We start from the raw sequence: 23,882 nt of genomic DNA, 5'->3' as shown, positions 1-23,882 counted from the left end.
AACCTCGAATGCTAAGTATTCAGCTTTCCACATTGTTTTTGTTATCAGATGCCAACAAAACAGGAAACCATACTCAGCAATCCGCATACGTTAAAATGGAAAACGACCGAAAAATCATACCTCACATCATTAGCTCTGGCTCTCAAATTTTGCTCTTCAGTCAAAATATAACATCATTTTCGGTATCAAGGAGAATCAATCAAGCGGAAAAGCAATGAAAAACACATTTATTTTTACACATATTTATTCAATTTAATTTAAAATTTAAATATTCCAATTTTGAATTATTCTCTAGTAAAAACATAAACAACAGGCTTCCTATTATTCTATTTGTTGTTGACTTCACCGATATTCAATATCAGATATTGTTAACCTCGCATGCCAATTATCCAGCTTTTTACTTTGCTTTAGTTATCAGAAGCCAACAAAACAGGACACCACACTCAGTAATCCGCATACGTTAAAATGGAAAACAACCGGAAAATCACACCTCACATAATTACCTCTGACTCTCAAATTTTGCTCTTCAGTCAAAATATAATATCATTTTCGGTATCAAGGAAAATCAACCAAGTGGAAAAGCAATGAAAAACACATTTACTTTTAAACATATTTATTCAATTTAATTTAAAATTTAAATATTCTAATTTTTAATCATGCTCTAATTAAAACATAAACTACAGGCTTTCTATCATTCCATTTCTTGTTGACTTCACATATAGTCAATATCAGATATTATTAACCTCGCATGCCAATTATCCAGCTTTTCATATTGCTTTAGTTATCAGATGGAAACAAAACAGGAAACCACTCTCAGCATACGTTAAAATGAAAAGGAACGGAAAATCATACCTCACATAATTAGCTCTGGCTCTCAAATTTTGCTCTTCAGTCTAATAACAATATCATTTTCGGTATCAAGGAGAATCAATCAAGCGGAAAAGCAAAGATAAACACATTTATTATTACACATAATTACTCAATTTAATTTAAAATTAAATATTCAAATTTTTAATCATGCTCTAATGAAAACATGACTACAGGCTTTATATTATTCCATTTCTTGTTGACTTCACATATAGTCAATATCATACATTATTAACCGCGCACGCCAAGTATCCAGCTTTTCACATTGCTTTCGTTATCAGAATGCAGTAAAACAGGAAACCACGCTCAACAGTTTGCATACGTTAAAATGAAAAACGACCGGAAAATCATACCTCACATAATTAACTCTGGCTCCTTAATTTTGCTCTTCAGTCAAAATATAATATCATTTTCGGTATCAAGGAGAATTCATCAAGTGGAAAGCAAAGAAAAACACATTTATTTTTACACATATTTATTCAATTTAGTTTAAAATTTAAATATTCCAATTTTTAATCATGCTTTAATGAAAACATGACTACAGGCTTTCTATTATTCAATTTCTTTTTGACTTCACATATAGTCAATATCAGACATTATTAACCTCGTATGCTAAGGGTGCAGCTTTTCACATTGATTTTGTTATCAGAAGCCATCATAGCAGGAAACCACACTCAGCACTCCGCATACGTTAAAATGAAAAACGACCCGAAAATCATACCACACATAATTAACTCTAGCTCTCAAATTTTGCTCTTCAGTCAAAATATAAAATCATTTTCGGTATCAAGGAGAATCAATCAAACGGAAAAGCAAAGAAAAACACCTTTTGTATTACACATATTTATTTAATTTAATTTAAAATTTAAAAATTCCAATTTTTATCATGCTCTAATTAAAACATAAACTACATGTTTTCTATCATTCCATTTCCTGTTGACTTCACATATAGTCAATATCAGACATTATTAACATCGCATGCCAAGCATCCAGCTTTTTATTTTGCTCAAGTTATCAGAAGCCAACAAAACAGGAAACCATACTCAGCAGTCCGCATCCGTCAAAATAGAAAACGACCAAAAACCATACCTCACATCATTAGCTCTGGCTCTCAAATTTTGCTCTTTACTCCAAATATGAAATCAGTTTCGGTATCAAGAAGAATCTATCAAGCGGAAAAGCAAAGAAAAACACATTTATTATTACACATATTTATTCAATTTAATTTAAAATTTAAATTTTCCAATATTTAATCATGCTCTTACAAAAACATAAACTACAGGCTTTCTATTATTCCATTTCTTGTTGACTTCACATTTAGTCAATATCAGACATTATTAACCTCGCATGCCAATTATCCAGCTTTTTACTTTGCTTTTGTTATCAGAAGCGAACAAAACAGGAAACCACACTCAGCAGTCCGCATACGTTGAAATGAAAAACGACCGCAAAATCATACCTCACATAATTAGCTCTAGCTCTCAAATTTTGCTCTTCTGTCAAATAACAATATCATTTTCGGTATCAAGGAGAATCAATCAAGCGCAAAAACAAAGAAAAACACATTTATTATTACACATATTTATTCAATTTAATTTAAAATTTAAATATTCCAATTTTGAATTATTCTCTAGTAAAAACATAAACAACAGGCTTCCTATTATTCTATTTGTTGTTGACTTCACCGATATTCAATATCAGATATTGTTAACCTCGCATGCCAATTATCCAGCTTTTTACTTTGCTTTAGTTATCAGAATCCAACAAAACAGGACACCACACTCAGTAATCCGCATACGTTAAAGTGGAAAACAACCGGAAAATCACACCTCACATAATTACCTCTGGCTCTCAAATTTTGCTCTTCAGTCAAAGTATAATATCATTTCCGGTATCAAGGAGAATCAACAAAGCGGAAAAGCAATGAAAAACACATTTACTTTTAAACATATTTATTCAATTTAATTTAAAATTTAAATATTCTAATTTTTAATCATGCTCTAATTAAAACATAAACTACAGGCTTTCTATCATTCCATTTCTTGTTGACTTCACATATAGTCAATATCAGATATTATTAACCTCGCATGCCAATTATCCAGCTTTTCATATTGCTTTAGTTATCAGATGGAAACAAAACAGGAAACCTCTCTCAGCATACGTTAAAATGAAAAAAGAACGGAAAATCATACCTCACATAATTAGCTCTGGCTCTCAAATTTTGCTCTTCAGTCTAATAACAATATTATTTTCGGTATCAAGGAGAATCAATCAAGCGGAAAAGCAAAGAAAAACACATTTATTATTACACATAATTACTCAATTTAATTTAAAATTAAATATTCAAATTTTTAATCATGCTCTAATCAAAACATGACTACAGGCTTTCTATTATTCCATTTCTTGTTGACTTCACATATAGTCAGTATCATACATTATTAACCGCGCATTCCAAGTATCCAGCTTTTCACATTGCTTTAGTTATCAGAATGCAGTAAAACAGGAAACCACGCTCAACAGTCTGCATACGTTAAAATGAAAAACGACCGGAAAATCATACCTCACATAATTAACTCTGGCTCTTAAATTTTGCTCTTCAGTCAAAATATAATATCATTTTCGGTATCAAGGAGAATTCATCAAGTGGAAAGCAAAGAAAAACACATTTATTTTTACACATATTTATTCAATTTAGTTTAAAATTTAAATGTTCCAATTTTTAATCATGCTCTAATGAAAACATGACTACAGTCTTTCTATTATTCAATTTCTTTTTGACTTCACATATAGTCAATATCAGACATTATTAACCTCGTATGCTAAGAGTGCAGCTTTTCACATTGATTTTGTTATCAGAAGCCATCATAGCAGGAAACCACACTCAGCAGTCCGCATACGTTAAAATGAAAAACGACCCGAAAATCATACCACACATAATTAACTCTAGCTCTCAAATTTTGCTCTTCAGTCAAAATATAAAATCATTTTCGGTATCAAGGAGAATCAATCAAACGGAAAAGCAATGAAAAACACATTTTGTATTACACATATTTATTTAATTTAATTTAAAATTTAAAAATTCCAATTTTTATCATGCTCTAATTAAAACATTAACTACAGGTTTTCTATCATTCCATTTCCTGTTGACTTCACATATAGTCAATATCAGACGTTATATACCTCGCATGCCAAGTATCCAGCTTTTCACTTTGCTCTAGTTTTCAGAATGCAACAAAACATGAAACCACTCTCAGCAGTTCGCATATGTTAAAATGAAAAACGACCGGAGAATCATACACCACATAATTATCTCTGGCTCTCAAATTTTCCTCTTCAGTCCAAATATAAAATCATTTTCGGTATCAAGGAGAATCAATCAAGTGGAAAAGCAGTGAAAAAACATTTATTATTACACATGTTTATTCAATTTAATTTAAAATTTAAATATTCCAATGTTCTTAAGTTACGGTTTGTTCCGACTAAAGTAGGCCCAGGTGCGGATCCAGAACGGACTTCTAGAGAGGGGCGTTAGGTTGTAATACTGCTACTTAGATTTACTTTTAATCAGCTCCAAACTCTGGGATGCTTTTTTTATTTATAAAATATGAAAAACACTTTCTTTTTCTGGGGACGAGGGATGGCCCCGATAGCAGCCCTGGCAGCTTATAACTCCGAAAGCAAGCATTTGTGCACCCAGGTTGATCTATACTTTTCTTCTTCTCTTGGTGTCAAGACTCAACTCCCAACATTTTTCGGTGTCGTTTTGATTCAACCTGTATAAATCAAAAGACCACACAGTCACTGACTAATACTCTAAATAGGAGACACCCGTTTGTTCATATAAATTGAATTTAGCTTTACCTTCAACAGTGCTGTTAAATGAAACTTTAACCTACATCTTAACGTGTGATCTGAATCACTCGAGATTGTACCGCCGGATGGCGTCGTGCCATGGAAAATCAGCGCCCGGGGTGAAATATACGACGGCGCCCCCTAGTATATATGAGTGAGGTCGACAGACCAGCCGCAAAGCGTACGGGGAAGCATTGGACGAAAAACCTAAAGATATTATCTCATTGTTTTTAATCATACGTAGTAAAACACAATGATACTTTTGTATTGGTTTTCACTGTAAGAAAAAGATGAAAAAATAATGAAAAATTTAAAATAAAAGACAAATAAAACAGGTCCATTATGGTATGTGAATAGTGGCAAAAGTTACAAACCTCCCTTTTCATTCTGCGCCTTTCGTTTCACAGCAACTTCCGCTGCACAACAGGTAATAATTGACACGCTCCAAACACGCCACTCCATTTCCTTTCCTCACGTATAGTACAGTTTCTCTCTCTCTCTCTCTCTCTCTCTCTCTCTTTCTTTCTTTTATATACTTTCAGAAATTCACAGGCTCGGTTGCTGTCTTCCCTGAAACCACAAAACAACATTCAAATAACCTCAACCGACAACCCGCCCGCTGCTACAACCCATCCGTCAATCTTATATCAAGAACGGAAGAATATGATGGTCTTTTCCTTTTCCTTTCTTTCAGTCAGCTTTTTAAAATCCTTTTTTCAACACAATTTTCATTGACTTTCCCGTTGCCCAAAATAGGAGCAATGTAACACAATAATCATAATCGTCTCCCCTGAACGCTTATCGAATACTTTAGGAATAGAATAATAAACGCTATATTAATAGTACAGTAAGTATTGACTATAGCGAAATGTACTGTAATAGACCCCATTTCAAATTTTGATATGCAGGAGAAATCAGGTTTCCTTGTCTCTCCTCGTATTTTTTTCAAGTCACGCCTCGTCTCACTTTGAAGTTTTATTTTTCTCTGGTTTCGATTATCGAAAGGAGGTCCTCAACCCGTGGACATACAAAATTTATGACCTCAATTTATGACCTATGCATAAAGGTCGGAAGTTTTATAGAACGACTTTGTCCGTCCGTTCGTCTCCCGTTATGTTTCAGAGCAACACCGGTAAGAGATATAGAGAGGAGGTCAGGGTTGGATCCAGGACAGACTTCTGGGGGGTGTTGTAATACTGCACCTTATAGCTACTTTTAAGAGCTCCAAACTATGGGATGGGTTTTATTTATATATAAAAAAAGCAAGTTTCCTCTTCTGGGGGAGAAGACGCCCCGATCGCCCCCCTGGATACGCCCCTGGAAGAGATACTTCTCCATCGATTAAGCTTCACAGAAACAGGTTAGCCCAGCATTACTGGTTTGAATATTTATCAATTATCATTATAGAACAAAAATTATAATAGACAGCGAAAAACATTTTTCTGCAATCGATTCTGGGCAGTGTTGGGTAAGTTACAAGTTACTTTACTTTCCTTTAAAATGTCACGCTTTACTTGTCCCCAAAAAGTAACTGTTACCCTACTTCCAAAGTAATGCGTTACTTTTAGGCACGAAAGAGTCATTTCCATTTTCCACTTAGACCCGCACCCCCACACAACTGTACAGAAACTTGACATCGACTAATCAACGTAGCTTTCCATACGGAAGACAAATGCAACATAATTATCAAGTTGAGTTAACGCTTTCAAAAATGTTGCATGCTCAATTTAACAAGAAACGCAGTTCCTAGGATGTTTCCAAGAGACGATATCAAGGCACATCCAATGGATCTAGAGCAAGGGGGAACGGTCAGAATGGCAGAAGGGCAAAATGGCAGGGTACATAATGGCAGGAGTTAATGGCAGGAGAACGAAATGGCACGCGGACGAAATGGCAGAGGACGAAATGGCAGGAGGACATAAAGGCAGAAAGTATAATTTGAATTCTCGGGTTTTAAACTATTTTGTTTCTTACTTGGTAAATGAAGATTTCGGCATAAATTTTTGATTTATTCATTATGTACCAAAATTCGAACTGCTAATAATATTTCAATTCTGAGAATTCTGATGTAAGAATTAAGAGAGTGCCACCAAGATTTCCACCGGAAGTTTGGATTTCTGATGTGGCAAATTTGTCTAACAATCCTCGCACAAATAACTTATGTGAGGGGTGGAATCTTAAGTATTTCCGTTTGGTTGGACATAACCACCCAACGGTATGGAAATTCATACAAAGCCTACAGAAAGAGAATTCCACCGTTCATTCTACCATTTCCTAGTGCGAAAGAGGACAATACCCCGTCAAGAAAACTAAAAAGGTTTATGTTGATCTGCAGCATAGATTGAGGAACCTGTGTGTGGATTATTACACAAACGAAAGATCTCTTGAGGAATTCTTTCGGGGAATTGCTCACAACTTTAAATTAACGACAATGTGAGTAGTTAGTCATTCTTATGATTGCAAATTGTTTTTGTAGTCTATTTTACGGTGTATTTTATTCCGACACTTCCTAAGAGACCACCACTTTTACGATACTTTTTCGATACGAGACAAACACAAACTTTGTCTCCTAGACTATTGTCATGGTCTGTATATGAGTAACTTAAGACACAATCTATGCTACATTTGCGAACTGTTCTCTCGGGATTCCAGTAAATTTGATTCAAACGCAAAGTTTTCCGCGGCCCAATGCATATTTTACTAATTTTAACGGCCCATATGTAATTTGCATATTTATGGGCCTTCATATATCCGGAATTCAATCATACACTACTATAACGCTTGGTAACAAAATTGTTTTATACTAGTTTCTTTAGATGGAACTGGACATGAGTGTGGGTATATACAAAACAAATTGGATCAAAGAATTGTTGTGAATGAATATTAGTCTAGTAGTATACTGAATAAATAGGCAGAACGATATTGAGGAGAAATTTGAATCGTATAAGCACAACAGTGGCTTGTGATTGAAGAAGACAAAATTATGTATTATGTATTATGTCAGAAATAAGATAAAGTATGAATAATGATAATATATTGTAGATATTCACAATTATTATTATTATTATTATTATTATTATTATTATTATTATTATTATTATTATTATTATTATTATTATTATTATTATTATTATTATTAATTTCAGCACGCAAAGTGTTACACGTGTAAATATTCCGTGAAAGCAGAGAAATGAACTTGTTTTTCCGATTGCCTTTGTAAATAGCTGTGGGATTCTTCCTGTTATTTGAGGAGTGTCTGCAAATTTTGACTACCATAGCTTTGCTCAAATAAATGACACACTGCCGCAGAAAAGTAATATTGTTCTTCTCCTATTTTTATTGCCTACTATAAAAAAGGAAAGAGCTTAAAACTATTCAGTGAAGAAAAGTATGAACCTCTGTAGGGACCTCTGATTACAGATTCCGTTTGGTGGTAACTTGTTTACTTGCAGAGTTGGAGGGCTGCTGTTGAACAATAAACCACATGTGTTTAGTTGAAGACCAGTATCAATCTGTAAGAAAGTATGCCTCCAATGAATAAAATAAAAAAGAATTTCCGGCCATACAAAATATTAAGAAGCGAAATAAGCACTATATTTACCATGATATATGGGGGGCGCGGAAGCTCAGTGCTAGAGCGATCACCTCCGGTGTTTCGGATCCCTGGTTCGATCCCAGCTCGCGCCGTGTTGACTTTGTGGTGGAAAAACACCGTGCTCGTGGGTTGTTTCGGGGATCTCCAGTTTCCTCCCACTTTCTTCATTCCACCATTTCACTCATCTCTTATCATAACTGTCTCTTTTAGCCTAACCGGCATAACCGTGGGACATAAAACTTAAGGATTTCATTTCATTTTTACCATTGTATGATAGGATTTAGCGAACATCATGATAATTCTCACTTCTGATGAAATTAAGTTATTAGGTGGACTGGATTGGTATTAAGCCACAAGGGAAACTTGTTTGGTATGTGTCATTGTATCGAATTGCATAGGAATGATGAACTTCCTTTTCATACTTACTCGAAAGTCAGAAAATGTGGTATACAAAGGGTGTTAATGAACTATACCAACAAACTGTAAGATGTGATACCTTACATCAAAATAAGATAAAAAGTTCATATGGGTCTGTAGGGAAAATGGCATAATTTCAGAGCTAGGGCTGTCCATAATTGCGAAAAAGCCAAATATCAACAGGCCCTATTTCAAATTCCAGAAACTGTGGATAGTGGTCATTATCAGCGTAAAGGAAGTCACTCATATGTTAAGGATCGTCAGTAGCACGGTTTCTCGTACTCGGGAAAACGCATGGTGCGATGTTTTCATTCACGCTTATAAGTGAATAACACGTGAAATATACCGTGACGAAATACATAGCATCACACATTATTCAGAACACAAAAAAACATTTTGTATCCTGTTTTGTATCTAACTATTTTGTATCCTCCTAGAAATCAGGGTATATCTGAAAACTCTATTGAGAGCATATCTAAGAATTACACCCTGTAAGGAATACTCCGTAATAGTGTTGTAAATTCCTGGTGGAAAAAACGGAAATTTTGGGTAAAAAAAAAACGGTTTTCGACAGCTTTCCTTCCCGAACTTGAAAAAATCCCTAAAAATTGGGAAACATTGAAATTTTCAATATTTTACTACATTATGTTTTTAAAATGAAAACTATTTTATATTTACTAATTTTCAGTTAAGATCATTGAGTAGTTTTGTTGCTTGTATTAGAATAGGGAACTTTAGTGTCAACAAATATATTTGTACTACGCCTTTAAAGTTAGCAGCGTGATAGAATGGAGTTATGGCTACAAAACATCCTAAAATATAATCCTAATTAGATTAATTAATATAGACAGATTTAAATTAGCTTCAGTAATCTTATAAAGTTACCGTTTCATGGCGGGAAAGTGTTAAATAACAGGCCAGAATCAGTTTAGTTAATACCAGTATCTTATATATATATTATGGAGATACGTGTTATCCTCGTGCTGTGTAAAATTTTCGGAAAATTTCAACCCATTAGAAAAAAATCTTTTGTTCGGAAATATTGGTAAAACCCGAAAATAGAAACAAATTTTTGTTCGCCTGATGCTGATCTTATTTGCTGTAACATGTCTGCAGCATATATGTATACAATATATTTCGCTAGCAGGAAAAATACTTAAAGCAACAGTTTTTCATTTTACTTTTCAGTTTTCTGATAAAATAATCCTTCTTTATTATTTGTATATCTTTCGAACAACTTAAAAAAAAGAGATGATCATATTTACATATACACACATACACAGCACAAGTGCGTAAATTTGAGCAGTGACAAATACATTAAAGAAATTAACATATGAAATTTCCGTTCGTTATTATTAAAGCCTAGCATAATTCCCGTTTTTCGTACTGGAACAATACGTTTCACTTTGGACAAAAAGGGCACCAAAACTGTCACCAATGAACTTAGGGACATCAAAAACTATGATTTCGACACCAGTATCAGTCATTTTCAATTACTTTTACATGTCACTTTCCCCTTTTAGAAGTAAAAAATGGGGGCTCAATTTGGATTTAAACGGCATCGGAAATGTCACTCTTCATCTCAGCCACTCCGAAAACTATGGATACGACACTAATATTGGCCACTTTTTTTTTAAATTTTTATATATCCACCCCTCCCCCAAGTTTTGGCGCTGAATTTTGATTTAAACATCATCGCAAATGTCACTGCTCATCTGAACAAAATTTGGCTTCTTAGCAATTTTGACAGCTCTAGCACTCAAACTATGCACTTTTTGCCATAGGTCCATATGAACTTTATCTCTTATTTTGATGTGAGGTATCACTTCTTACAGTTTGTCGGTATAGTTCATTAACACCATATATATATATATATATATATATATATATATATATATATATATATATATATATATATATACAGTGGCGGATCCAGGATATGATCAAAGGAGGGGCTAAACAATAGTTTGCCGTTTTATCCAGTATAAACCAAGATTGAAGCCCATTTTATCCAGTGTAAACCTGAGCGTCAAGGGGGGGGGCTATAGCCCCTATAGCCCTCCCCTTGGATCCGCCACTGTATATATATATATATATATATATATATATATATATATATATATATATACTGTTCCATAATTCGTGTAATTTTCTACAGCACTGGAAGAAGATGATGTTTTCAAACTATTATGTGTAATTTGTCACTCTTATTAAAAAATATCTGAATGTTTCGAATTTCTATAGGAAATAAGAGAATATTGCTTTTTAGCCTCTCTTTTACGGGTGTAAACACGAAAGTTCATTTTCCTTATGGCAGATTCAATGTTAAACTTTGGAGGCAGCTTTCTCCAATAATTATTCGTTAAGATTTTGGAGCAAATGAGTTGTATTTGTTACAAAACACTCATTCACGAAGCTAGTAAAGCCACTTCAAACATTATTTTGGGAAGGTCACCCTTTTGGCGGGCAAGGGACGTAAAAAGGTGGTGGATGATGTGTTACCGAAATCCAAATATTTATTTTCGGAATGCCAGTAAGCGTCAGATTAATCACAAATGTCACAGAATTAATGCTCCAATGCTCCTTACATGTAAGAGTGACTGATAATGGGGTTACAGCCCAGGGGCGTCATTTAGGGAGGGCAGGAGGGGGCAATTGCCCCCCCCAAGAGTTTGAGGAATACATATACTTTAGTCGATTGTTTACTAATATACTAGTACAAAAGGTGAAATTCTTATGTCGGTAGTATTCTTGCCCCCCTCAAGCAAAGTCTGAAATGACGCCCCTGTTACAGCCCCCTTTTAAAAATAAAAAGTCACCATAAATATCTTTCGTAGGGACATACGAAAAGCAGGCATTTTTTTTTTTTTTTGAATTAACGTGAAATTTGTCGTCATTGTAGCCAAAAAGTATGCGTCTTTGAAATCTGGAATGTTATTTTGATAACGCACCGCCTTAGGGGGGCACAGGGGGCGAAGCATTAGAAGATGGATTTGTATAAAAATTCAAAATTATGATCCGGAATTGCCAGTGAGCGTTAGATTTTTCACAACTGTCCCAGAATTAATATTCTAATGTTCCTTGAATGTGCCAGTGACTTATATGGGGCTATAGCCCCCTTTCAAAAATAAACAAATCACCATAAAATCTCCACAATCCTTAGTAGGGACATATGAGACGAAGTCATTCTTTGTTAATTAATGTGAAATTTGCTTCGTTGTAGCAAAAAGGTATGCGTTTTTCACATCAGGAATATTATTTTTGTAATGTACCGCCTTAGGGGGGGGCACAGGGGGTGAAGCATAAGTTGTGGATCTTTATAAAAATTCCAAATTTTATTTTGGAAATTCCATTGTGTCAGATTGGTCAAAAATAATACAAAATTAATATTCCGATATTCCTTGTATGTGCCATTGACTGATATTGAGATGCAGCCCCCCTTCCAAAAATCACATTAAAAATTCCCGATAAATATCCTTAGCAGGGACATACGGAAGAAGCTATAATTTGTCAATTAATGTGAAATTTGGCTTTCTGATAGTAACAATCTGGAATATTATTTTGGTAACAGGAGGCACAGGGCACGGTGGGTAATTTGGTACCTTTGAGGGTCATAAGGGGGTTACTGAAATTCCAAATTTTATATTGATACTGCTCATGAGTGTCAAATTAGTTGCAAGATGCACAGAATTAATGTTCCATACTACTTTTATGTACCAGTGACTAATATGGGACTACAGCTCTCTTTGAAAATCATCATAAATTCAATATGATTGTTCTTACCCTAATGGCAGAAGCATTTTTTTTAAATAATTAATGTAAAATTTGGCATTATTTTAGAAAAAATGTTTGTTTATAAGAATTGTTAAGTGACAATAAGATAATACCCATGTGTAGATTTCTTTTAGGGGCATTGACTCAGAATTTCTTTTGCCTAATGAGAGTGTCAATGTGAAATATTGAAAGCAGTTTTCTCCAATTATTTGTAGGAATTTTGCAGTAAATTTGCATTTTTAATTAGAAAATACAATAACACTCTTTCGCTTGTACCTATGATGGTGCATGCGTCTGGAATTTTATTACGGCCATTCCTTCTTATATTGGGTACCAGTAGCGACATGAAAAATTCCAACTTTTCGTTATTTGTGTTATTGCCGGTAGCGTAAAAATAATCACTAATATCACAGAATTTACGCTCAGAAGCTATTTCCATGTGCCGGTGGTCCTTGTGGGGCTACAACTTCCCCTTTCCGGTCCCAAAATCACTTTGAAAACCACAATAAATATCCACGCCACCTTTTTATATGACTACAACTATAAATCTTTTAAAAGAGAAGTTTGAGGAATGACTTCTTTCTAAGGGGTGAAGTGTCGAATGGCCATCAAATAGTCAAGATCTTCCTCCATGTTTTTTTTTTTTTTTTTTTTTTTTTTGTGGAGATTCCTTTAAAAAGTTCTATCAAAAATCATGTAACAAGGCCGCCCATCAGGGTAGGGGCAAGGTGGGGCGCTCGCCTCCCCCCGTTTAGAGGAAATGTGCTTCGGAAGATGGAAAACCCAATAGATATTTTAGAATAGTTACTGCAAAAATTGAGACTACATTTGAAATGTCGCTTATATTGCACCCCCTTGGAAACCAAAACATGGGCGCCCTTGTAGATGACTTAAAGAATTGTCCAGAGCGTAGAGATGATCATTCCAGATATATTGGACAAGGTGTTCACAGTGGCTTTAGGAGATCGCATTAATTCATGTCTTGTTCGTTCACGAGAGCGTGCTGAATAAAAGTTAGTTCATTTTATCTGTCTTACACTCAGATTAATGAAATCTTTAACAACTGAGCAAAATAAAAATAAAAAAAAGTTTTTAAGAAGGACTAATAAGAAGGACTGTTTTCTTTGGTTATGGTATAGCCTTACTCAACTTTATCCTTATTCCTCGCGAGACATTTGTTTTTACTACAACCATTTGTCCATAGTATTCGATTTCCTGACGTGCTCACATGTACAGTACACGAGAAAGCTACTGCGCGAAAAGAGGGATCATACAGTTATTGTGTAAGAAGTATGGAAAGTTACGGTTTTTTTGTTTCTTTGTTTGTTTCTTTTAATGAATAAAGAAAACACTATTAAAACATAAAGGTCACCTATTACACTTTTAATTTTTAAAATATTACTTCTCATTAAGATTTTTTCGTTCGTGGTACCCGCGGCATTTTCCATTGTCATTTTCTGTTCTATTTCCAGCTGGTTTGCTTAAGTGTGCAGAAAATATACAAGTGACTTGTATGTGTAATTTTATGATATAAGAAGAGTCCAATTTGATTTTTAAAAACGCAATTTTTTAAAATTATATTCCAGTTAAACAAAAACAACGCGGATATATATTAAATCTGGTACACTGACAGACGATATTCATTTACAATAGATTCTAGATTTAAAAAAAAAATCGAAACATTCTTCTACAATAATGACAAATTCCACATTAACTGTAAAGCATATTTACCTTCTTCCCGTACGTCCCTTCTAAGGATATTTATCGTAAATTATATGAATTTTACAAGGGTGGCTGTAGCCCAATATCAGTCACTGGCACATGCAAGGATTATCGGAATATTAATTTTGTATCACACTGAAAAAAAGGGCTTGGTCAGGAATACCAAATTTGTTTGGTCAGAGCATTTGGTCACTTTTTTTGGTTAATTTAACCAAAATTTGTTCATTTTGACCAAACGTGTTTGGTCATGAACACTATATTTTTTTGGTCAGAACATTTGGTTAATTAATTTGGTTATGCGAACCAAATTTTAACTGATTTGGTAATTATTTAGTTTTCCGGACCAAAATGTCTATTTACAAGGTCACATGTGTTTATTTGCATTCTGGATAAACATTTCGATTACGAAAGTGTGGATCGCAAAAATAAAAATAGCTACACGTAGAACAACAATCATATAAGGGACACCGTATAAGAACTGTGTGTAAATGAGTGTAGTGTGCACTATACAACTTTCTCAACGAAGTCACAGTGATGTGAAGTGAGAAGTAATTCTTACTTTTCAACGACGTAATGGATCCATGATATAAATTTATTAAGAAGCTGGAATTTACCGCAGCTAATCGACGTGTTTCAAGGTAAGTGTACTTTTTCGTATATATTACTTTTGCTGTTAGTTCACATGTACTTATTCTATTGGCTGTAAATTTGGCGTAACAAATACGCCTTGGGTAAACTTTACAATGCACGCCCAACTGCGCATCGATATGTAGAACCGCTTTCAAAGGTGTAGTAGATTAGAGTAGGGTAGGGTACAGCAGAGTAAGGTAGTTGTAGGAACGGGTTCGCTTAAGGTTAGGGAATTTTTGATCAATTTTCATAGAATTAACAGAGAGTAATTTCTGGTTTCAAAGTGAGTTTACAACCCGGAGCGGGCATTATTAAGTAAAACCTAGCCCCTTACATATGGATAAAGGGGGAATTGACGACACTAGAGCAGGGTATAAAATTGCAGGGGCAAGAGTTGGGGTAATTTCTATTACCACTAGATACTTCCGGAAAGGGGTAAATAAAGTGACACTTACGCTAGTAGTTTGCAAAATAAATTGGTGCATTTATAGTTTACAGATGAACAAAAATCTAAAATTTACGGAAGAAATATGGGTTATTATTTAGTTTCTCCTCCAGATAACTTGGTATTGACTCTGACTTACATGGTAGGGGTTACCATTCGTTATTTGTAAATGTAAAGTAGTCATGAGTATAAGTACAGTGTGAACGTATAGCATAAAAACTACGCATAAAACACTAACCAACTTCTGCTATATGGACACTGAAAACCATTTATGCTATCGAACAGAAGCGTAGCAGCGGGGGCCCGACAGTTAGAAACGATGTGAGTCCGTAGGGAGCAAACACGTCAGCGACGGTGGGTATTCGCATAAACGAGGTAGTTAACAACAGCTTACTCTAAGTCACAGTACTGGGTCCTGAGCCGTCGATGGATTTGGGAGAGATACTAAATGTCATCCGAAATATAAAGCATAATTTTGAAAGAACATTTCATGGAACGCAAATATAGAATCCTTACCTTTGAAATCGATATTTATCGTGAAATACGCTGATAAAAGCGTGCATTTTTACTTTCGGTACACCACTCGAAATAATTGTTAAAAAAATATATAATTTTCACTAATTTACTTCTTACTGACCCCTAAAAGACTTACGCTGGGCGACATGAAAATATCTCACTTATTACAGGTAAATATCGATGGCCCCACCAGAAGTAATTGTGAAAAAATCACAGTTCTTTTACGATTTGCGTATAAATAAAACTTTCTGATTGTCATAAATATACGGTGCATAAACGTAACCTGTGCTAGGTGGACACTAAAAAGCGCGAATGCTATCTAACAGTTAGGACTAAGCAAAGATGGTGGGCCGAAGCGGCAGCGCAGGGAGCAGGCACGTCAGTGATGGCGGGTATACGCGTAAGTAAAGATATGAAAAGAGGTGGGATATTGCAATGATACGAGTTTCAATAGCACTTGTCATGCTTTGACACTAGTAACGCTCCACTTGTAAACGTAAAATTCAGCTTGTGTACACTATATCAGATTTCTTCTGTAAATTTTACGAAATTGTGCTTCCGTAACATGAACCACTACCCCCTCCATATATATATTCGAGTGTATACTTCTTATTAGGTAACTTCTATTAGGTATTCGGAAAATATTACATTCTTCAAAGCATTCAGAGAATAGTGTATTATCTCCAAAAGATAATTCTGTGGTTTGGAGCAAAACGACCAATGTCAGAAATTGGAAAGAGGAGAGAGAGAGAGGAGGCAGGCTATGATTTCTGCATAGAATCTTTCATTGTTTGTTAGAAGTACATTAGTCTTTGAAAACAATCGGTTAGCATTAGACTTATTGTTAGCCATATGTCCCCGTTATGTACCAAATTACAAAATGATTTGCATGAGTTAAAAATGCTCTTAAATTCTTGTTGTTGCTTCTATACCCTTGTAACTTTGACAGTATGAAGCTGAAGTTACCATCAACATTTTTCTCTTTAGCTTAGCCCAAATACACCCATTTCTGTAAAGGCAAAAAAAAAAAAAAAAAAAAACGGGTGAGCAACTTCCTATACTCTTTGTGTGGCACATGATCGCGTAACATACCAAATTTCGCTTGGTAGTGTAATAAAACTTAAATGCTTTCACCAGTGTATAATTCTTTTTTGATATTCAGTAAATATCTGGTTAATTATAAACTTTCAATCTATATTTCAGAACAGGAAATAGACGAAGCAGCATTTAATTCATTAACTGATGAACTAATTACTCAGTTAATTCCCAAAATAGGGACATGTGCAAAATTATGAGCAAAATTTAAGGAATTTGTAGAAACAAACACAGTTGAAATTTATGATGTGCTAGATGACGGTTCTCTCTCATTTGCTTCGCCATCAGTGTCAACGACAGATGACTCAGTGTCAGTTCGATCTGAAACTACAGAAAGCAGTTGTTCCAGGCCAGCACCTACTAAAAGAGGAACTGATACGATGCTGAAACGAGAGACAAATTTCTCTACAGAGTCTCGGAGTTCGAAGCTCTTCAAGCTGACAGATTTTGTAAGTGTTCTGCCTTTAGTCACTTGAATATGAATTGATACAGTGATACTTATGCTGCAAATATGAACTGTGCAAATATGATTCATTACCAGTCGAAATGTAAAAGATGTTGGCGTTCACCTTTTAATCTGGTGACAGCCTGCGTTATATTTATTCCATCTTTGTTAGTGCAAGTAACTTTTCTCGGGATATCAATCACATGATGTGCTCGTTGTCCAAAGTTTCGAGAACAGACGTTGTTCTCATCATCAGGGTCAGTATCATGAGAACAATGTTTGTTCTCGAGACTTTGCACAACGAATACATCACCTGGCTGATATCCCGAGAAAATTTATTTGCATCACGATACCAGGAAAGCATCAGGTACATTGAAAGAGCTTTTAGAACGTCCCATGATTATGCTGTTTAGACTAAGGTAAACAGGTGATTAATGAAAGTGAACGATCGCATTTTTTTGTACTCTCACCGGGAATTGAATCCAGGACCACATACATCAAGGATACACGCGTTATCCACTAGAGTAGCTGGGTGGGCGAAGAGATTGGTATTCAGTTATATTTTCGGTTACTTCAATTTAAGCGAAATGATATCACGATATGCAGGATCTTTAAAATTGTAACTTTTTTTTTAATGCGTTTATCTATAAAATTTATATTTTTTTGGAGTTAGTAAAAATAGATCATACTAAAATACCAACTTTCGTTTCTTGTCACGCCAGGTCGATACACTTTAGTATTTTTCAAACAATAAACCCAAAGATTCGCGTATATAGTAATGGTGTTATTTCAAAAGTGTGTTCTATAAGAATAGTGCAATTTTAGAGCTGCACAGAGCTTATTATGTTTGAAGTGAAAACACCAATGCTGCTGTGAGCTCCTCGTAAGTTAATTTCCTTAGTTTATAGAACAAACAGACTTAAATGTAATAAGGGACATTGTATATTTTAAGCAAAATTGTGTTTTTTTTTTTTTTTTTTTTGAATATCAATCACCAATAATTTGTGTAAGGAATACGTGAAAAGCAGAAATTCTCAGTTTGATTTCTAGGCGTAATTATTATTCATTTATTAATTTATTTATATAGTTATTAAATATGGTTATCCTTCAACAGAAGTTAATCAGCTATTAATTTATACAGAAATGCAAAATTGAAATTCTATTTCAGTGAATTCGATTAAGTGATCTTGAATGACGTAATCGTATTTATAATGTTGTTTGTTTTTTCCTCAGAATCTTGAGACTTTTCTAAAACAGAGCTTAACAGGCAGAAAAGTTTGCAATGAATATCTTCAAAACAACAAATTGTCTGCTATCACTAGGAATGAATAAAGTGGGAAGGAAAGGGAGAACGCCGAAAAATCCACGCAGACGGTGTCACTTAGCGCGATTTGGGATCAAACAAGATATCTCACACGTCAGAGGTGAACGCTCTACCACTGAACTACCGAGGCCCCGATCATACTTTAAAAAGTGCCAATGATTTACCTATTTTGTGCCAGGGTTTGCAAGAACCATGTTTTAAAAAATGGTTTAGTTTCGTTTAATTCTTTTTTCTCTGCTAATTGAACGTATGGAACACACATTAATATAAGTCGATACTAACCTGAAAATATTCCTGTAAGATTAAAACATTGTTCTTCAATGTTCACATGTATTTCTGGCAAAAATATCGAGTGCCTTTCATCAGGATGGCTCAAAACTTAAAGTGTATATGCGTTCAAGCTCAGTTCAAACTGAGTATTTCAATAGTATAAGGTAATAATGAGACTGTGTAGATATTGTTACTGTTTACAACATAAAACTACAGTCGAGAAATTTTTCACCTACTCTTCAGTTAAGCAACCAACTAATCTATTAAGGATTAAATAGTGCACTATATTAATCAATACTAAGATTCTGTGTGTTTCTATTTACAAGACTGAACAAGTCCAAATTTTGTATGCTTAATCTTCAAATCCTTCATTACAAGAGTTACTCTGTTCATAAGAAATGATAAGTAGCATTTATTACTAAATATTTTGCGACTTTCTTCGTCGTAGATAGTCATTATACTTATATAGTACCACTATTACGTTATACCATTGAAGTACTAAGCTAGAACATGTAATTTACATAAGTTCCACATATTTGAAGAATTAAACCATTCTGATGAAAGGCATTCGATATTTGTGCCGGAAATATAGATTAACATTTGAAGGCAATTTTCAAGTTCAGCTTCACAGAAACAGTTCCAGAACGTTTTTTTTTTTTTTTTTTTTTGTAAATATATTTCTTTCTTTCTTTTCTTTATTATATATTACATATGGATATAAATACTTGTACAGAGGACTTATGAAAGTATAGAATCATTTTAACTGATATTTGAAAAATATAGGAATTTATTACTAAGTTTTTAATGTAATACAGATCTGTTTGGTAAGTTTATTCTTCTCTTTCAGAATGTGGCATAGATATTGAAAACAGCTTAGCGTGGTTAAAGCATAGTGTCGAGCCCTGGCAGGAAGTACTTGATCTTTGGAAGAAAACGTTGAAAGTTCGATGCAAGCAAGAGGGCAAAACTGTTCATGAAATAATTTCAACTTGGCTAGCATTGAAGCAGCCTTTGGGCTATACATTGGTAAGTTTCATTTAATTAACCTTCATTCTGTTTTACTACTAAGTACTGTGTTGTTACTGAATAGGCCATAATTTACAAGCATTAAATTATTCTTTGGGGCTGAGAACATTCATATAAAATCTTTTACTTACGTCCAGAAGTTGATTTTTTCATAACGTACATTTTAGAACGGAAGTTTCCTTTAAAATTGTGTCGCGTTTGTACAGAAAATAGTAAAAACCTTCAGGATAAAGTCATACTAAATATTGAAATGACATATACTAGTTTAGGTATTTGTATGTCTGAGCTAATAGACCTTAGTTGTCATAAAACCATAATAAAAATATATATAAATGATGGACAAATAAATTACTTCCTTGTCCTCTTATGTAATATCTGTTCATGAATATTGAGATATGTTGAGGCAGGTCTGAACTGCCTGTGGGTTGGTGGTTATCGGTTCGATGCCCGGTAGGTGTATAATTGTATAAAAGTAATTCAGATTTAACTACAAATTATAGATTCCCTCCCGTGTAGCTCCGGTGATGAAAGAGGATAGAGACAATCAATGAATCTTAAAAGTTTATGCAGTTTCCTTTTCAAAAAGTGAATATTTTGCATTGTATTCAGATTGCATGTTTAAAGAACTAAAACATGTCTTTTTAGCTGGAAATAATTTTTCTTGTTGGTTTTTGTAACATATTCATCCCCACGCATGGAACACAAAGTGGGAAAGTATTAAGTTCAGTTTATTAGCAACTCGATCTTGCTTTGAACAACTAGATGAAATGCTCAATTGCAAGTCTGAAAACAAATGCTCTAAACCTAAAATTATTGTTTCCATTTTTAAGACGCATATGATTAAGTGGCCATACATTACGAACACTTGCATTGAGTTTACCTTGCAATGGAAAGAAAGGTAGTCATATTCAGTAAGATAAAAATTGAGAACTGAGTTCTTGCAACACTATGTCACTTGTTTATGAAAGCGAGATCTCAGTTCTCAATTTTTATCTTACTGAATATGACTACCTTTCTTTCCATTGCAAGGTAAACTCAATGCAAGTGTTCGTAATGTATGGCCACTTAATACTTACATGACTGATAAACAATCTTTCTTGTGATTGCGTATCAACCAAGCATATACGTACAGCAATAGAAACTTTGACGGTGATTTTTTTTTAATGCATAAAGTACTTTTCGATTCAATAAGCCTTTTTCTCAGTAGATGGCAAATAGTGGTTTTATTGTCTGATAAACCCTAACAATATTGTAGAATTTTCTTCACTTTGCCCTTTAACAAATCAATATGAAACCCTAGTGTCCTTATTTCAGCATGTAGAACCTTGGCTTTACGTTCGGAAGCTTCCGGGCTCAAATCCGGTCATCGTGAGTGAAATTTCCCTGGGTTTTTCCTCAGTCATTCCAGCAAATGCCGGGATGGTACATGTAGATATTAAGTCCAGATCAATACTTTCCCCATCCTTGCCTAATCTATCCGAGTAAATAGACCTTTGTTTATATTAAGCAATATAACCAAAAACCATCATAACACGACGAAAGCCCGTGATGCCACAACCTCAATATGGGTCTAACTGGCAGTTATCGTCAATGTAACATCTTCTTGCACTACGTATGTGGCTTTTGTGGTCTACTTATTTAAGCTAGCAGTAAGTCAATTTCCTCAAGATGTTGGACAACACCAGGGGAAAGCAGGTTGAATTTGAACCCAAGTCCAAGTCCGTAAAAGTACACGCTGTAACCAGTAGTTTGTATTGAAATTGTTACAGTTAAGAAATTTCATTTATGCACTTAAAGGAAGTTGTGATTCTTATAACAAATAGATACTGACTGAAAAGTAAAATAACAAATGGTAAGGAACACATGTTCGTGGAAGTCATCACTGAGTTTATGTAACAATTAATGATATAATGTTATCAATGTAAATGTTTTAATACAATGGAATTCCATTTCCAGATTGATCAAGATAACAAAGACTTATATCCTGATCATACATCCTTGTTCGTGAAATGGGAGTCTGTCAGTAAAAAATTGGAAAAAGTAAGGAAGAAACGGCTACATGACGCTTCAGCAGTCGAACTTTTAAGTCTGTTAGACACAGAAAGTGTTACAGAAGGTAATATTATTTTTATGTTTTTTATTCTTCCTTTATTTCTGTTTCATTAACTTGAAATTGTAATTACTTGTACGAATGAAGTAGATTTTTCTATCTGAATCCAGTTTTATTGCAACAAGTATGTTGTAATGATCATATTAATAGTTATACATTGGTTGTATACATAGGATTGTAGCGTAAACTAAAGTCACTTGTGCCTTTCAAAGTAGTATAAAACTGTTCCCGCCAATAATTCTCCCCCCCCCCCAACACACACTCTTCAAAGACATACGTTGGAAAGAAAATTAAGGTTACGCCAAGAACCCTGTTTTCGGAGTGTGAAGCTGAGCTACGACGTTTCATTACGTATGAACAAATACGAACTCGATACATTTATTTAATAACCAAAATAGTGGCCTCAGTAACTCAGTGATAGACCGTCACCTCTGGTGCATGAGGTCCCGGGTTCTAACCTTGCTCCCACCAAGTGAACTTTGTGGTGAACAAACACCGTGTGCGTGGGTTTCCTCGGGGTTCTCCAGTTACCTCCCACTTTCTTCATTACACAATTTCATTCATTTCTCATCACAGTCCCCTTAAGCCTAGCCGGCATAACCGTGGGGCATAAAACTCAAAACTTTCATTTCATTTTAATAACCAAAACCACTTACTGAGGATAAATGTGATCTGTTCTATATTCTCTGTTGGTAAATGCTAGTGAGGAAGTTCTTATGTCTATTTGAGGACAAGTTGTCGAGTTTTCGTTATTTAGTAGCTTCTGTCCTTGTTTGAACGAATGGTTTTTGCAGTCAGATATAAATAGCTTTTAAAAACATTTGCAGCTTTTAAAGCATTTAACAGCTTTTAAAACATTTGCAGTATTAGTATTACTTACCAATTTTTTAGCTTCAAAATAACATATATTTATAGGCACAAAATGCATATGTCATTGTAAATGTGCAATAAATAATGCTTTCAGACTATTGAGAAAGAAGAAGTGTCTTTGTTCTTATATGTAAGAAAAATTATTTAAGTATGTAACATGATCAGTTAACCTCTCTCTGATTCCAACAGGTAATGGGTGATGTTCAACCTTTCATGGAAATGAGAGACCTGCAACATTCGTTGAGTGTTCGTTGTTGGCAATTACGGAATAAGGAGCTGCTTTACATACAGCTACGTTAAATAACTTTCGTCTGCAATATAGATTTTTGTGTTTCCTCCGAAAATGAACTCTAAGTGATTTGGCCCCTTGAAATTCACGAAAACAACCTTCATCAATACATCTAAAGACTCCATTGAAGGATATTCTGTGTTTGAGCTTTAAATGAAGGATAAGTGTTGCTACTAGCATAAAATTTGATTTGCAAATTGAACAAATAGGCATTGTTACAAACAATTCCATATAATTCATTTAATTACGTATAACGCATGGTACTGAAATAACATTTGTTTAGAGAAACGTGATTCAAGCAAGCATAAAATATCAGTAGTTGTATCTGTTTCGACCACTGTTGTTTACAGATATTTCATATCAGTTAAAAAAAAAATCATATCCAACAATAGTGTATCGTCTGTTTATCGTGAGGAGTACTTATGTCATATACAACTTTTTGCAGAAGAAGCCAAAGATGTTCCCCTTCCTTAGGGAATTCTGCGTTAAACACAAAAAAGTTTTAAAATATATGTCCACACTCTTGAGCACGTTGCCTAGCTCAGTTAAAAGTAGTTTATAATTTATTTGAAAGATCTTCAATGCTGTTTTATGGGAGTAAAATTATAACTTTTCTCACAGTTTTTTACTTTTTT

The 23,882-nt window shown here is 34.3% G+C and overlaps 2 long non-coding RNA genes across 4 annotated transcripts in view; one reads left to right on the top strand and one right to left on the bottom strand.

Moving 5' to 3' along the window:
* Positions 1 to 1,678: 1,678 nt before the first annotated feature.
* LOC145674904 (uncharacterized) overlaps positions 1,679 to 23,882 on the bottom strand; it is an 81,931-nt gene continuing 59,727 nt past the window's right edge. The window contains exon 3 of the long non-coding RNA XR_014129060.1: positions 1,679 to 2,032. This is a non-coding gene — a long non-coding RNA (uncharacterized LOC145674904). The remainder of the gene's footprint in view (positions 2,033 to 23,882) is intronic.
* Positions 14,254 to 23,678, top strand: LOC145674927 (uncharacterized). 3 transcript variants are annotated; one of them, XR_014129079.1, is made up of 5 exons: positions 14,254 to 14,865; positions 17,022 to 17,362; positions 19,800 to 19,978; positions 21,935 to 22,094; positions 23,148 to 23,678. It is a non-coding gene; the product is annotated as an uncharacterized LOC145674927 (long non-coding RNA). The 3 variants fall into 3 exon arrangements; XR_014129078.1 differs by lacking the exon at positions 17,022 to 17,362 and having other exon boundaries at positions 14,432 to 14,865; XR_014129077.1 differs by lacking the exon at positions 14,254 to 14,865 and having other exon boundaries at positions 16,866 to 17,362.

The sequence above is a fragment of the Thermobia domestica genome, chromosome 18 (genome assembly GCF_964235325.1).
Source record: "Thermobia domestica chromosome 18, izTheDome1.hap1.1, whole genome shotgun sequence".
NCBI classification, from domain to species: domain Eukaryota; kingdom Metazoa; phylum Arthropoda; class Insecta; order Zygentoma; family Lepismatidae; genus Thermobia; species Thermobia domestica.
This window is presented reverse-complemented; position numbering and strand designations above follow the sequence as displayed.